This window comes from Xyrauchen texanus, chromosome 33, assembly GCF_025860055.1.
Source record: "Xyrauchen texanus isolate HMW12.3.18 chromosome 33, RBS_HiC_50CHRs, whole genome shotgun sequence".
Classification (NCBI taxonomy): domain Eukaryota; kingdom Metazoa; phylum Chordata; class Actinopteri; order Cypriniformes; family Catostomidae; genus Xyrauchen; species Xyrauchen texanus.
The window spans coordinates 30,305,718-30,320,155 of record NC_068308.1 but is presented as its reverse complement, the minus strand read 5'-3'; the positions used below and the strand labels follow the sequence as shown (position 1 = coordinate 30,320,155).

At 39.0% G+C, this 14,438-nt stretch overlaps 1 pseudogene; it reads left to right on the top strand.

The window, feature by feature from the left end:
- The window catches only part of LOC127626869 (metalloproteinase inhibitor 2-like), a 32,572-nt pseudogene extending 18,787 nt beyond the window's left edge, over nucleotides 1-13,785 (top strand).
- Nucleotides 13,786-14,438: the final 653 nt, after the last annotated feature.

Genomic DNA, 14,438 nt, shown 5'->3' with positions numbered 1-14,438 from the left:
TAAATTTCTTATAAATGGAAAATATGTAATAAATAAAGGAATCTCTAGAAATATTTGTTGAATTCAACAAATCTGCCATTGCTGGTTCAAACCAAATGATGCGTCCAAGCCTTCGGATCACGTAGTGCTGTTGTATGTAAACACTGACTGACCGGCTCATATTACACACAAAAACGATCTTTTTCCACCACCTGCAGGCCCACATATGTAATGTCAAAAATCACATGTAAATAGAAATATACAGTAGCTTTTAACACATCTGCACTGCTTTTACACTTTAGTTTAAAACAGCAAGAATACAAGCAGAGTGATGAAATCAGTGAAGCGTCCGAGTGATGAGGGTGTAAGACCATCGTTACTCATGGAACATCTCTTGTACAATCAGATTCGAGGACCAGAACTCCTCTGGTCAATGACCACATTTACATGTACTTAAGAAAACAGTTTTTTTCCCATGTTTTTTTTTCTTATTTTCTCCCCAATTTGGAATGCCTAATTCCCAATGTGCTTCAAGTCCTTATGTCGGCATAGTGACTCGCCTCAATCCGGGTGGCGGAGGATGAATCTCAGCTGCTTCCGCGTCTGAGAACGTCAATCCGCACATTTTATCACGTCGCTTGTTGAGTGTTACTTCGGAGACATAGCGTGTGTGGAGGCTTCACACTACTGTCCGTGGCATACACGCACAATTCACCACACACCCCGCAGAGAATGAGAACCACATTAAAGCTACCATGAGGAGGTTAACCCAATGTGACTCTACCCACCCTAGCAACCAGGCCAATTGGTTGCTTAGGAATCCTGACTGGAGTCACTCAGCACGCCCTGGATTCAAACTTACGTCTCCAGGTGTGTTAGTCAGCGTCTTTACTTGCTGAGCTACCCAGGCCCCCTTTTTCCAGCATTTTTTAAGAAAGGGGCGCTCTGAAATGTCATGTAAATCCTTACACCATTTAATGGATTAAGAGAAAGCGGTTTAACACACCTAGGTTCCTCCCGTAGAGCACAGCTTAATGTGGCCTTGTAAACACATAAGCTTTCTGACATTTTTTTGAGGAATGCGCTTGTGTGTGGAACAGACCAGAGAACAAATGTCATAGGATGGAGCCCAACAACAATCAACAGAGTGGAAATAATTAAACATTTCTGGGACTACAGTGGGAAAAGCACATACACCATAATTTACATTTACATACACCTCTGTAAAGTATTGACGGTCCCTCACGTTCGCTTATTTGTGCTAGTACATTGAGGGAATCCGGGAGTTTTGTGTTAGAGGAAAATCCTACTATTGCAGCACAAATCCACTGCATATCGCAATGGAAAGTTAAGGAAAGAAACTCAACAACAACTCTGGAATATCTACAAATAAAAGTTAAGCAATGGAGAATAAAACAGTGAATGCCATGTTTGGTATTTACACATGTTGCAGGGAAATTATGTTGCTGATGAGATAGCTGCTTACTGACCGAACCGCATGTATATGTTACCTAAAGAGTATGCAGCTTATACACTGTATGTAGAAGGGAACGCTGCTTTTTCACAATACTTCGCTTTCTCGCAATAAGTCGCTTTCTGGTGTCCATGTAAACGTAGTCAATGACTTGGTGGCACAGTTGCAGCTGTTGACAGCTTACTGAATGGGAACATTATCAGTGAATAACTATTCAAATTCCTATTTGTTTCATATAACTTCAGAAGACAGTTAGAACATATAGTTGTATGGACAACTTTTATGGGGCTTTTGCGGCCTTTTTGAAGCTAGTCAGCTTCAATCCATTCATTCATTGCATGGAAAACAGTCTTTCAGTCTCTGTGGAAGAAAGCCATGCAGGTTTGGAACAACACGAGTGTGAGTAAATCATTTTTATTTTTATATATAATTTTGGATGAACTATCCCTTCCCGTTCCATGCTATGTTTCCATCCAGTACTTTCTTAAAAAAATAACAGCCATTTAAAAAACGATGAGGGAAAATACTGGTGAATATAAAAGGCAAGAGAATGAATGAATCAGCAGAAGGTTGTCATGTGTCAGCTTCTCTAGCAGAGGCATCTCTGCCACATGTTGGCCAACTTGACAAAGAGAGCTAAAGAAAACCTGGACAGCTGCAAATGCTCAACTTGCAGGAAATGGGATTGGGTTTGGGGGCATGACTCTCTTTATATGTGAGAGACCTCTCGCTGTGTTTAGACATTAAGGACTCAGATGAGATGTGGCAGAGAAAGTATGATGATATTTTAGTCATGTGTCTCTTTTCATTACATGACAAAATCTTTTTGTTTGAGCTTGTGCTGTAGTTTATATATTCTACTGTACAAAAAACATTAAGAAAATTCTAGCATACATTGCACTGATGTTATGTTCTATACACACACACATACACACACACACGTGTATATATACACACATCACTGATCCTCCACCAAATTTCACAGTGGGTGCTAGACACTGTGGCTTGTAGGCCTCTCCAGGTCTCCAACTAACCATTATACAACCAGGAGGAGAATCTGTGATGATCTGGGGGTTGTTGCTTCAGTAAGGCCGGATTTGGGCAGATTCATCTTTGTGAATGACGCATGAAGGTTAGGCTGGAAGAAAACTTCCATCCTTCTGCTCTGACAATGTTCCCCAACTCTAAGGATTGTTTTTTCCAGCAGGACAATGCTCCATGTCACACGGCCAGGTCAATCAACGTGTGGATATAGGGCCACCGGATCAAGACCCGGTCATGGACAGCCAAATCTCCTGAACCACATTAAAAACCTCTGGAATGTTATCAAGAGGAAGATGGATGACCCAAGCCATCAAACAAAGCAGAGCTGGTTGAAGTTTTGCACCAGGAATGGCATAAAATCACCCAACAGCAATGTGAAGGACTGGTAGAGGGCATGCCAAGACACATGAAAACTGTGATTGCAAATCAGGGTTATTCCACTAAATATTGATTTCTGAACTCTTCCCAATTAAAACATTAGTATTGTGTTGTTTAAAAATTAATATGAACTTGTTTTCTTTGCATTATTAGGGGTCTGAAAACACAGCATCTGTTTTGTTATTTTGACCAGTTGTCATTTTCTGCAAATAAATGCTCTAAATGACAATATTTTTACTTGGAATTTTGGAGAAATGTTGTCAGTAGTTTATAGAATAAAACAAAAATGTTAATTTTACTCAAACAACTAGTACTCTATTTACTCTATAACTAGTAAATCCAGAGAAACTGATAATTTAGAAATGTTATATATATATATATATATATATATATATATATATATATATATATATATATATATATATTCACACAACATGGTGATGGGAAACATACTGTAACTGCTTTTCTACTGCACATAAGAATTCATAGTGTTTCTGTGTGCTTCTAGCTTTAGCATTTTAGCCAGAGTCCTCACTGTGTCTTAAATAATGTACATATTCATACAATGTAGAGTGATGGGGAACACTAACCCTTTTTTTAGTTTACTGCACAAAGGATTCATTTTTTCTGTTTAAAGAAATGATGTTTCCTACACATGATTTGTTTGCCATTAGCTTTCGCACATAAGCCAGTTTATTTTTTATTTTTTTAATGCAGTAATCTTGGAATGTATAGCATGAGTAAGTGTTCTTATTGTCCTTTATATTTAGTGTGTTGTGATTCAAAACTTGAAATATTGTGATGTTTTACTTTCTTGTTTCTTATTGGCTAACCCTTACAAAAATCGAGAGTTCATGGCAAATTTGTCACAAACTTTTCACATGCAATTAAGCTTTGCTGCAAACTTGTGGCAAATTGTCCATTGTTGTCAAAGGTTTGCTGCCAGGAAAAAGCAGCAATCTTCTGGCAAACATTTGCAGCGAATCCCAAGCTCATTTACATGTGAAAATGGTGAGTGGCAAATTTGCTGCAAATTTTGGCAAGTTTGTGGCTAGTTTTCCAGAACTCTCGATTTTTTGCCTCATTGTAAGTATAGGCCGCGATCTGCTGTGTGTGTTTAAGGGCTGGTTATGTATTAATGTTGTCAGTTTGATCATCAGTATGTTAAGATCGCTGCTCAATTTCCCCGCTAACTAGCTCTGGCACAATACACATACACGCTGGTGGAAGGGTGTGTATGTGTTTCGAGTCCAAACTCACATTCATGTAATATATGTGACTAATTCTATTCATTCTATCTAATCTTCTTCCTAACAGGTTGGGAGTGAAAAAGATATTGCACATGGGTCAGATTTTTCTAATATGACTACCAACTTTAATACACTTTTCATGTGTTATGTTTAACATTATCTTAAATAAAAGTACTCTCACATCATGCATTAGACAATTCTAACACTTCCAATGTTAATATCAATGTCAACACACTTCTGTAGTGTTTAACATGTAATATTTTACTTTAAATAAAAAAGATTGTGATTTAATTTTGTGGTTTATGTTTGATTTATTGTGCAGTAAATTAAATTATTGAGAAGGTTTGGTGTTCTTCTGGTTAAATCCTGGGAGAATACTTACATTTATTCTGTCAGCCATATATGGACCACATAAGGGCTGTCTTCTGAACTCAGCCAAACAATAATCAAGCTTTACTTTTTTGGCTTTACTTTTTTGGTTAAGATTTGGCTCTGTTCTGGCAAACAAAATATCTACCAGATTTGGGCCATTATTCACTTTCTATGCTGGGCCACATTGCAGTCGTTTATTTGGGCCAAAGCTGTCTCAAAGGAAAAGGAATATTTAGATTTTCTTGCTTTCCACTTCATCATGTTTTGCTTGGTTAGGATGTGCTTGGTTACTGTAGATGGCTGTGAAACTCAACTACTTCTGAGCAGCTCTTTTCCTAAAAGCTTTTGAAGAGTGTACAAAAAATTTGATAGTTTTTCCAAAAATTTATATTCTGTCATCATTTACACACCCTCATGTTGTTTCAAACCCATATGGCTTTCTTTCCATGGAACACAAAAGAGATGTACAGTTTCTTAGTTCTTAGTCTGTGTTCCTCAGAAGAAAGTCATATGGTTTTAAAACATAAATGATGAAAATGAGCAAAAACATTATGACCACCTGCCTAAAACTGTATGCGGTTGGTCCTCAGCGTGCCACCAAAACAGCGCCGATCCGCCGAGGCATGGACTGTCCTGTGGGATCTGGCACCAAGACATTAGCAAAAGATCCTTAAAGTCCTGGTAATAGCACCGTGGATCGGACTTGTTGGTCCACCACATCCCACAGATACTCAATTGGATTGTGATGTTCCTCATGTTCCTCAAACCATTCCTGAACAGTGTGTCAGGATACATTATCCTGCTGAAAGATGCCACTGCCATCAGGGAATACCATTGTCATGAAGAGGTGTACCTGGTCTGCAACGATGATTAGGTAGGAGGCACATGCCAAATTGACGTCCACATGAATAACCGGACCCAGGGTTTCCTAGCAGAACATTGCCCAGGGCATCACATTTCCTCCACCGGCTTGTTGTCTTCCCACAGTGCATCCTGGTGCCATCACTTCCCCGGGTAAACGGCGCACATGTACACATCCATCCATGTAAAAGAAAATGGGACGTATTAGACCAGGCAACCTTCTTCCACTGCTCCAAGGTCAAGTTCTGACTGTTGCATGCCCAATGTAGGTGCTTTTGCTGGTGGACAAGGGTCATCATGGGAACTCTGACCGGTCTGCGGCTTTGCAGCCCTGTCCGAAGCAGGGTGCGATGCACTGTGTGTTGTGACACATTCTTCCCGTAACCGTCATTAAAATTTTCTGTGACTTGTGCCACAATAGACCTTCTGATGGTTCGGACCAGACGGGATAACCTTCATTGCCCTTGCACATCGATGAGCCTTGGGCGCCCAAATACCCTGTTGCCATTAGTTGTTGCTGTCGGTAGGTACTCTCCATTGCACTCACTCACCGGGAGAACCCCACAAGCCTTGCCTTTTTGGAGATGCTCTGACCCATAACATCCAGTGAGCGGCAGTTCTGCAGATGGAAAGGTCTTGTTGATGAGAGAGGTCAACGGAGATTGGCCAGACTGGTTCTAACTGACAAAGTCTACAGTAACTCAGATAACCACTCTGTATATTTGTGGTAAGGAGACAGCATGCTATACTGAGATGCGGTTTGGCGCTGTTTTGGCGGCACGAGGGGGGCCTACACAATATTAGGCAGGTGGTTTTAATGTTGTGGCTGATCGGTGCGTGTGTGTGTATATTTATATGTATAATTGTTTAGTTTTTTTGGCAGGTAGTTCATGAAAGTAATCTTTTCATTATTCTCTTTTTCCTGCAGTAATCAGAGCCAAGGTGGTTGGAAAAAAAGAAGTGGCTTCTGGGAACGATATTTATGGGAACCCCATAAAGCGGATCCAGTATGAGATAAAGCAGATAAAGGTGAGGGACATAGAGGATAAATAAATGTATTTTTTTGCCTCAGCCTATCCAACTGTTTTTCTAACATAGTAAAAGGTCATTATTTACACACCTTTATGTCATTCCATACCCTGATTTTCTTTCTGCCATGGAACACAAGAGGAAAATGTTCAAAGAATGTTTATGTTGTTATTTTTTTCCATACAATGAAAGTGAATGTGACTGAGGCTGTCAGTCCCGAACATGGAAGTTGTGTTCCCTGAAAGATAGAAAATCATACGGGTTTGAAAAAATAAGAGGGTGAGTAAATTATGACAGAATTGTAATTTTGGGGTAAACTGTCCCTTAAAATGCAAGGTATGAATTCCTCTTTCAGATGTTCAAAGGCCCGGATCACCACATCGATGTGATCTTCACCGCGCCCTCATCTGCTGTGTGTGGGGTGACAAATTTGGACACTAATGGCAAGAAAGAGTACCTCATCTCAGGTAAAAGTCATTTCTCTGCAGTCAGGTTAAGCGATTCGTTTTTTTGGTCATGGAATGTGTAATTTGAGATGTTTAACAAGCACGGTCTAACCACAGTGCCTTCACAGCAAAGCACTTGCCATTTTGGCACATCCTACACTTAAAGGGATAGTCAACCCAAAAATAAACATCATTCACTCACCCTCATGGTGTTCCAAACACATATGACATTTTGTTTTTGCTGTGGAACTTAAAAGAAAATGTTTGGCAGAATGTAGGCTTAGACCACCCATAGTCCGGGTTCTTCGTCTTATGATTGGAATAGCTTTCTCACTCGAGAAATAATCACAGAATTTGCCCAAGTTTGCCAGGCTTGTGACATCAAATCTTTCAAACATATTCAGAGTTTTGTTTGTGTCCCCTAGCAGAGCTGCATTTTCTGCTTTGTTTACTTAGTTATGTCTGTGAAATTCTCTATAATGAGGTCTGTCTTTTATTATGGTATGATACTCCAATAACCCCACCCCTAAACACCCCATAATGAAAAAAAAAGGACGTGATTGGTTGCTTTAACGTGTCAGTGGCTTTTCCTGTTGAACTGCGCTGTTCTTCGCCAATTGAAGCTGCTATAGAGCCCAGATCTTGGCCGTAGTTATAGGTCTGGCAATGTGGGACTAGGCAGAATGTTAGTCTTACTCACCATTCACTTTCATTGTATGGGAAAAGATGCAATGAAAATGAATGGTGACTGAGGCCAACATTCGGTCTTACATCTCGTCCTACGAATCATACGAGTTTACAAAGCGTGATGTAGTGATATACATTATGTTGAATTTACAGCTGAATTTCAATATGTGCTTCTCTCTAATGAACTTGCTGAGAAAGCAGTTCTGAAGGGAAAAAACAGAATATACAGTAAAAGGATGTCAAAAGATGAACACAGACATCTTCTGGTTTCTCCATCTCAGGCCATTCCAGCAGAGCCCAAATTACAGAGTTGACAAGGCAGAGTTCTGTGGAGGGTAGCAATTGCCTTTAAAAGCTGAAGTTTTAGAGAAGGAGGGGAGGTAAAATAATGAGGGTGCTGATCCTGTAGTGCAGAGTAACTGCTGACGTTGTTATTTCAAGGCACACATTCCCTTCAGTACAAGGGTTAGAAAGTGTCAGAGAATGCGGAGGCAGGACCCAAAAGCAGAGTTAAAAAAATAAGGGGCTTTATTTAAACAAAAACAAAGGCTAAATCCACCATAAACTCCCACAAGGGAAAAAAAAACTAATATAAACTACTCTGTAGGGGAAACAGACAATCCAGGCTGGGGCAGAGGAGAACGGGGCACAGGACTGACCGGACCGAGCTGGGACAAAACTGGATCGACAAACAGGACCGACATAGGGGAACAAACAAGACAAACTGGCTAAACACACAAGGAGGCTAAAATAGGGAGAGGAAATCAAACCACTTAACAGGGGACTGGTGAGGTAAATGAGCTAATAATAAGCAAACAAGGAGACGGGGTATGAGATAAGACAGAGAGATGCACGGTGATACAGAAACTAAACAAAACATCTGAATAGCATGAGTGCACACCAGCAAGACCATGAGCCAATATACACCCATGCCAACTGACAAACAAGATGAGAGAATGCATAGCAATGCCAAACAAATCGATGCCATGCATTCTCACAGTAAACAAAACCGGAGCATACATCGCGAGGCAAAAGCCACGCAACATGTGACAAAAACAAGACAGGAGACCTGTGCGAGAGTTCAGCCACACACACCCGACACTTTAGACTGAAGTGACCGAACCGCAGCACAACATGAAGACAGCTCATGAGGGCACACCCCTGTTCGCGAGAGATAAAATATTGAATCGAGTGCATGCTGCCAAGATGACCAAAACCGAACCAGACAGGAAGTCAAGACCCAGACACGTTGCTCCCGACATGAAACAAGACAGACCGAAGAGCGCACGGCAGGGAATACAACCAAAACCGTGCACTCACACAAAGACAGACATGGGACAATAATGCCATGGTCCTGTCAGACAAAAACCCAGACTGACAGAGTGAGAGAACCATGGCAAGAAAGTACCTAGCTTTTAGATTGTAACCAAAGCAGACCTTAAAAGAGGGAAAAGTCATGCTTTTGGCAAAAAAGAAACAATCTTGAGGTTAAGCCATTGTATTTGCACAGTACGTTCCCTCCCATTCTGTGAAGTCTGTGGTTAGCTACTCCTAATCCCCACTGTCAGGGTTCACAAGCTAATTTTGCTTTGACTTTGCAATGACCTCCATAACTTGGTTCAGTCATAATACAACACAACAGAGATGCACAATTTATTCCTGAACAAAACAAGCCTTGGTAAACATGGAATTTGTTGTTGTGTTATTGTGTGCTATTTTCTCTTTTATCTTTCTTTATTTTGTCTGTTGGACCATACTGTATCCGTGACTATCAGATGTTCACAGACTGTTCTGATTGTTTTGTCTGTACATGGTGTTTCAGGCAAGGCAGAGGCCAATGGAAAGATGCATGTGACTCTCTGTGATCTCATCATGCCCTGGGAATCCATGAGTGCTACTCAGAAGAAGAGCCTTAGTCAGCGCTACCAGATGGGGTGTGACTGCAAGGTACATGATAATTATTACTGTTTTCTGTTCTTTGCACTGGAATTCATTATGTCTGCTTCTCACAATGGATCATCAGTCGATATTAAGCCATGATTGCAGTACACCCTTCCCTGCAAGGCCCTTTTAGGCAAGTCGGACCACCTAGATGTGATCCTGACAACATCCCCAGGCAGCTATTTTCTATCTCGGTACATTGTAAAAATGAGCTTTGTTGGTGTGAACTAATTTATTCAGATGATTCAGTGTTGTTGAATAATAATTTTGACTTGATTAAAACTAGGTAATTTAGATGTTACCACATTTTTAGATTTTATTTCAGTGTGATAGGCAGGCATGCGAGTAAAGTTCCTATTTTCTTAAATGGATAAAGTCCGAAATCTTCAAAACCACCAACATCGTCTCAAGACAACTCGTAATAATTTGTACAGTATGAGATGGCAGAACAATATTGTATGACTTGGCTCGGCTATTGTACAACTTGTACAACTTCCCATAGAGACCAGCTGTGGTACACAACATTTATTTTCCTAAAATCATGGATATGTTTAGGTTTTGAGTAAAAGCTCAGAATGTATGGTTAGGTTTTGGGTTTAGTTAATGGTTAAACATAGAAAAAAATCCTATTACCATTGTGATCTCATATTATTATTATGACTTGTCATGAGACCGGGTTGAAACCTCTGGATTATCTTAATAACATTTAAATGTTTTAATAATATATTTCAAATAACTGATTACTCCTGACAAAAGTTATCATACATTTTGCTTCTTTAGTTGAAATCAGGCTTTTTATGTTGGTTATGCTAATGTGGATATACTGTACATTCTGTGCACTATAATTATCAAAACACTTTTGCAAGAGTAGAACAGTAAAGATAATTATTGTATTTGCTTGACAAAGACAACATACTGTTAATGTACAGACTTGGTTTCAGGTTTTTCCAAGATTCCTAAACCAAGACGAAAACTTTTAACAAGCTACATCCACCAAATTTGACACAGACCTTCAGACTGTTCTGACTTGGGTTGCTGTCTTTTCTAACTGATCCAATTTATGGTTTTCCCATAATGGACAATTGAAAATCCCCAAAATCCTATAGACTTCTAAGAATGGAATGTTCAAACCTATCTTGCAATACTCTAACAATTAGCTAGAACACCAGGTATGCATAGCAACCAACCGAAATATCATAGCAATCAGCTAGAACAGACTAGCAGCAAATACCAACCAGCCAGAACACCCTAGCAACCACTTAATAATGCACTGCCTATAAGGTCTGAATAACCTTTAAACTTCAAACTTTTAAATCTATTTTAAACAAGGCTTTGTCAACATCAAATGTTGTCTTGACAAACTTAACTTATCTAGTTTGTGTCTAATTTACTTATATTCAACATATGCATGGTTATTTTGGCTGAACAAAATTTATATATACTAGCAATATCTGTATTATCTGTATCACACCACGTTAATAGAGGATATTGTTTTTGCTGCACCCAGATCACACGCTGTGCGACCTTCCCATGCGAGATCAATGCCCCTGAGGAGTGTCTGTGGACAGATTGGATGACGGAGAAGATCATTCACGGCGCCAGTCTGACCATTATGCCTGCATCAAGAGAGGAGATGGCTCTTGTGCCTGGTACCGTGGAGTCGCCCCACCCAAGAAAGAGTTTCTGGACGTGGAGGACCCTTAATCTGTCTCTCTCTTCCTCTCCACATCGCCCGCTCTGAGGTTCTTACAAATAAAATAGATAAGGTGTAAGTTAATATCAAAATAAAGACAAAACTCTACCAAATTTAAATATTAAGGCTAGATTAGTGTACAGTCTTCATTAGATATCAGAATAGGACTCAGAATGGAGTGAAGTTAGTACCCATCCAAGACTGGCACCAGAAAACACTCCCCAGGTGAGGGACATTCTTTAAATAAGAGCACTTTCCACCCCAAACAGCGCTTAGATTACTCTCTGCAAAAAGGACTGAAATGTCTTCTACCATCTCCCACAATTGCAGTCTCTTACAGTCTCTCAGCTCATTTAAATTGTTTTAGTTTCTGGCATTTTGGTCCAAACCCATATGGGGTGACAGTGAAAGTATTATGTTTCAAGGTAGTGTAATTTCCCAAAGCCGTGCCAATTGGTCAACTCTGATAAATGGTGAGGCAGGACTTCCCAGATGTTCAAAGATGTGCGGGTACCACAAACGAACTTCTAACAGACAGCTGGGGTTTGGAAAAATGAAAATTAAAGACCAAAGTCAATGTCAATAGACATGCATTTGTAAGGGAAACAAAATCTCCTAGTGCTGCTGACCAAATTTAGAATGTTGAACTGTTGTATATTAAGCTGTTATTAATGCTTTTCATCACCATTTTGTCCATTTGCTTCATGGTATCCTACATACATGCAAAAATGAAGGAATAACAGTGTAAACATCTATTATCCTGATGACAGTTCTAGTGTTCATAAATAGTTTAGTAATATACAATACATTTCGTTCTAATTAGATTTGATTAATGCACATTTGTGAATTAAACATCCCTAACTTGTTGTCTGTTTACCTCTCTAAACCTTTACTTTGTCTTAAACATACAATGGGTCTCATTCACTAACCATGTGTACACAAGTCTGACTTATTTCAGAGTAATGTAATATGTTTTATTGCAAGTTGTAGCTTGACCTGGGATAGGTTAGGCCTAAATAAAAGGTGTTTGTGATTCAACTGGTTTTGAGAATAGCACACTTGACTTAAAGATCTTGCTCTTAAAGAACTTTAGAGAGCATGAGATAATTAAAAAGCTAAGATTCCACCTGTACAGGTGAGGTTGAGCGTAAAGCCCTTATATGGAGATTGTTTGTTGTGTATTATGCCAATTACTAACTGGAGGCATGCACAACGTCATTTAGCATAATCTGATTCATCAACATTAGAATCAGGGTTGGATAAATATATATGCATCTGGCAGAACCTTTTCTGCACACATAATTACAAAACATTTTGTACGCTAGTGTTTATTAGTGAATGAGACCCAATGAGTTTACGTGTTTAATTTGCGCATTTATTCCTCCGTTAAGAAATAAGACTATGAGTTCAGTAATGATTCTATCTGAACTTGTTGCACTTTTAAAACAAATTTATTACAAATAAAACCAGGAGAGGATTGTCTCCTCTTTTTTTGTATCTCTCATTTTCAGCTTTTTCTGCAAATTTAAATGCTTTAATACATTTAAGAATTAAAACATCAATTATTAATGTTGTTGTGAGCTCTTTTACATTGTGTATTGTTATTTTATGTGTCATTAGATTATACCCAAATAGGTATATAAGGATTTAGTTGCCATGGTAATGGGAAGACCCTTTGTTTTTCCCTAGAGTAAAACAAAGGCTGATTGGATTGGCATGCAAAGACACAGACCTATAGCATGCTCTGATTTTCTGCACAGAAAGAGGAAACCAAGTCAGGGCTTCCTTCCTCCTGTGATGTCAATAAACTCAGGAGTTTATTGGCAGCTTGAGATGAAGGCACAGAGTTAGGTTGTTGCAGCTGCCCTCTGATTGGCCATTCCAGTCACATGATGGACTAAGGGTAATACGTTAGAATACTAGTTGCTAGGCGCTTTGTCATGGTGAACCTTGTGGCCTAATATGGTCAGAGTGATGGAGAGAAAGACGGAAGAAATAGGACCACTGATGAAGCAACAACATAAAGTGTTGATACTGTAGATTGGGTGCAGATATTGCCATTGTTTTTTAAGGCATCACAATCATTGTATAAAATCAACACAGCAATCATTTGTATTGACAAAGGGAGCATTATAATGGTACTAGTTAAATTCATGCTTTTATATTTTGGCTATCAGTGTTCCAGCACTAATGTGTATGAAGCTTTTGTGATTTAAATTAAGATTTTTTTCAATACCCTTTGCTATCTTCATACCTGAAGCATTGTCAGAAACATGCTTGAAGTCTTTCAAACAGGCTACATAAATCTACAAGAATAATGTTTAATATGCATTGAGCTATAACTACTTAAACTGCTTTGTATTAATTGTTATTGAACCTAAATGGTGTAAGTTAAAAAAATGTTTACGTGTTATTATTACCATTGATTTATATGATCATTGTGTTATTTTTACCAATCTTTTGTCTTTTTATATAATTTGCAGGAATGTGAGAGCTCTTGTGTCTAAACCACATGAGAGTTGTGGTAGAAGAACCAGACTATGCATGTTTTTGATGCTTTTTGTAATTCTCATGTGGATGTTCACTTGATGGATAAATATACAGTATTACCAAATAAAACATTAAACTAAATCTGCTCGTCTCATTGGTCCTTTTTGGGCAAAGTCTTAAGAATATTTGTGAAAGCACATTACCAGGTGCAGTTTTCTATCCTTTGTTCATATATTTCCTATTAAAATAGGATGCTACAAGAAAAATAAGCTAAACATTAATTGTGTCAACTTTTGAGAGTGCATTAGCATACAGCCTCAAAGCTAATAGACATTGACTAAAAAACAGAAAATCAGATATATTTTTTTCTATAAGCAGATATTTGTGTGAATTTACAAAGGACAAAAACTATTTAGAATATAGCTGCAAGCAGCCATTCCATGGCTAAGTCCCCTAAATTGCCTATATGGCCTACAGGACACCAACACTCAGAGTGGCTATGGTGTATTTTGCAAATGCACACTGGAATACAAGCAGGGTATGAACCTGTATCTTTCCATATTACAACTCTGTGCACAATCCACTGAACCATGCTGCCTCATGGTTGACAGCCACCAGTGTCATACAATGCTGACAGTAAGCATAGCCAAACACAGCAGTTACCATGATCAACTTCATATTGAAGTAACAAAGATGAAAATCTAAATTAAATTAGCCCTGCATTCATTCAGTGAGCACAGTACAAAGACTCCAGTAAAAGAAAAAAACACATGACCTGCTTAGGTGGGGATTCA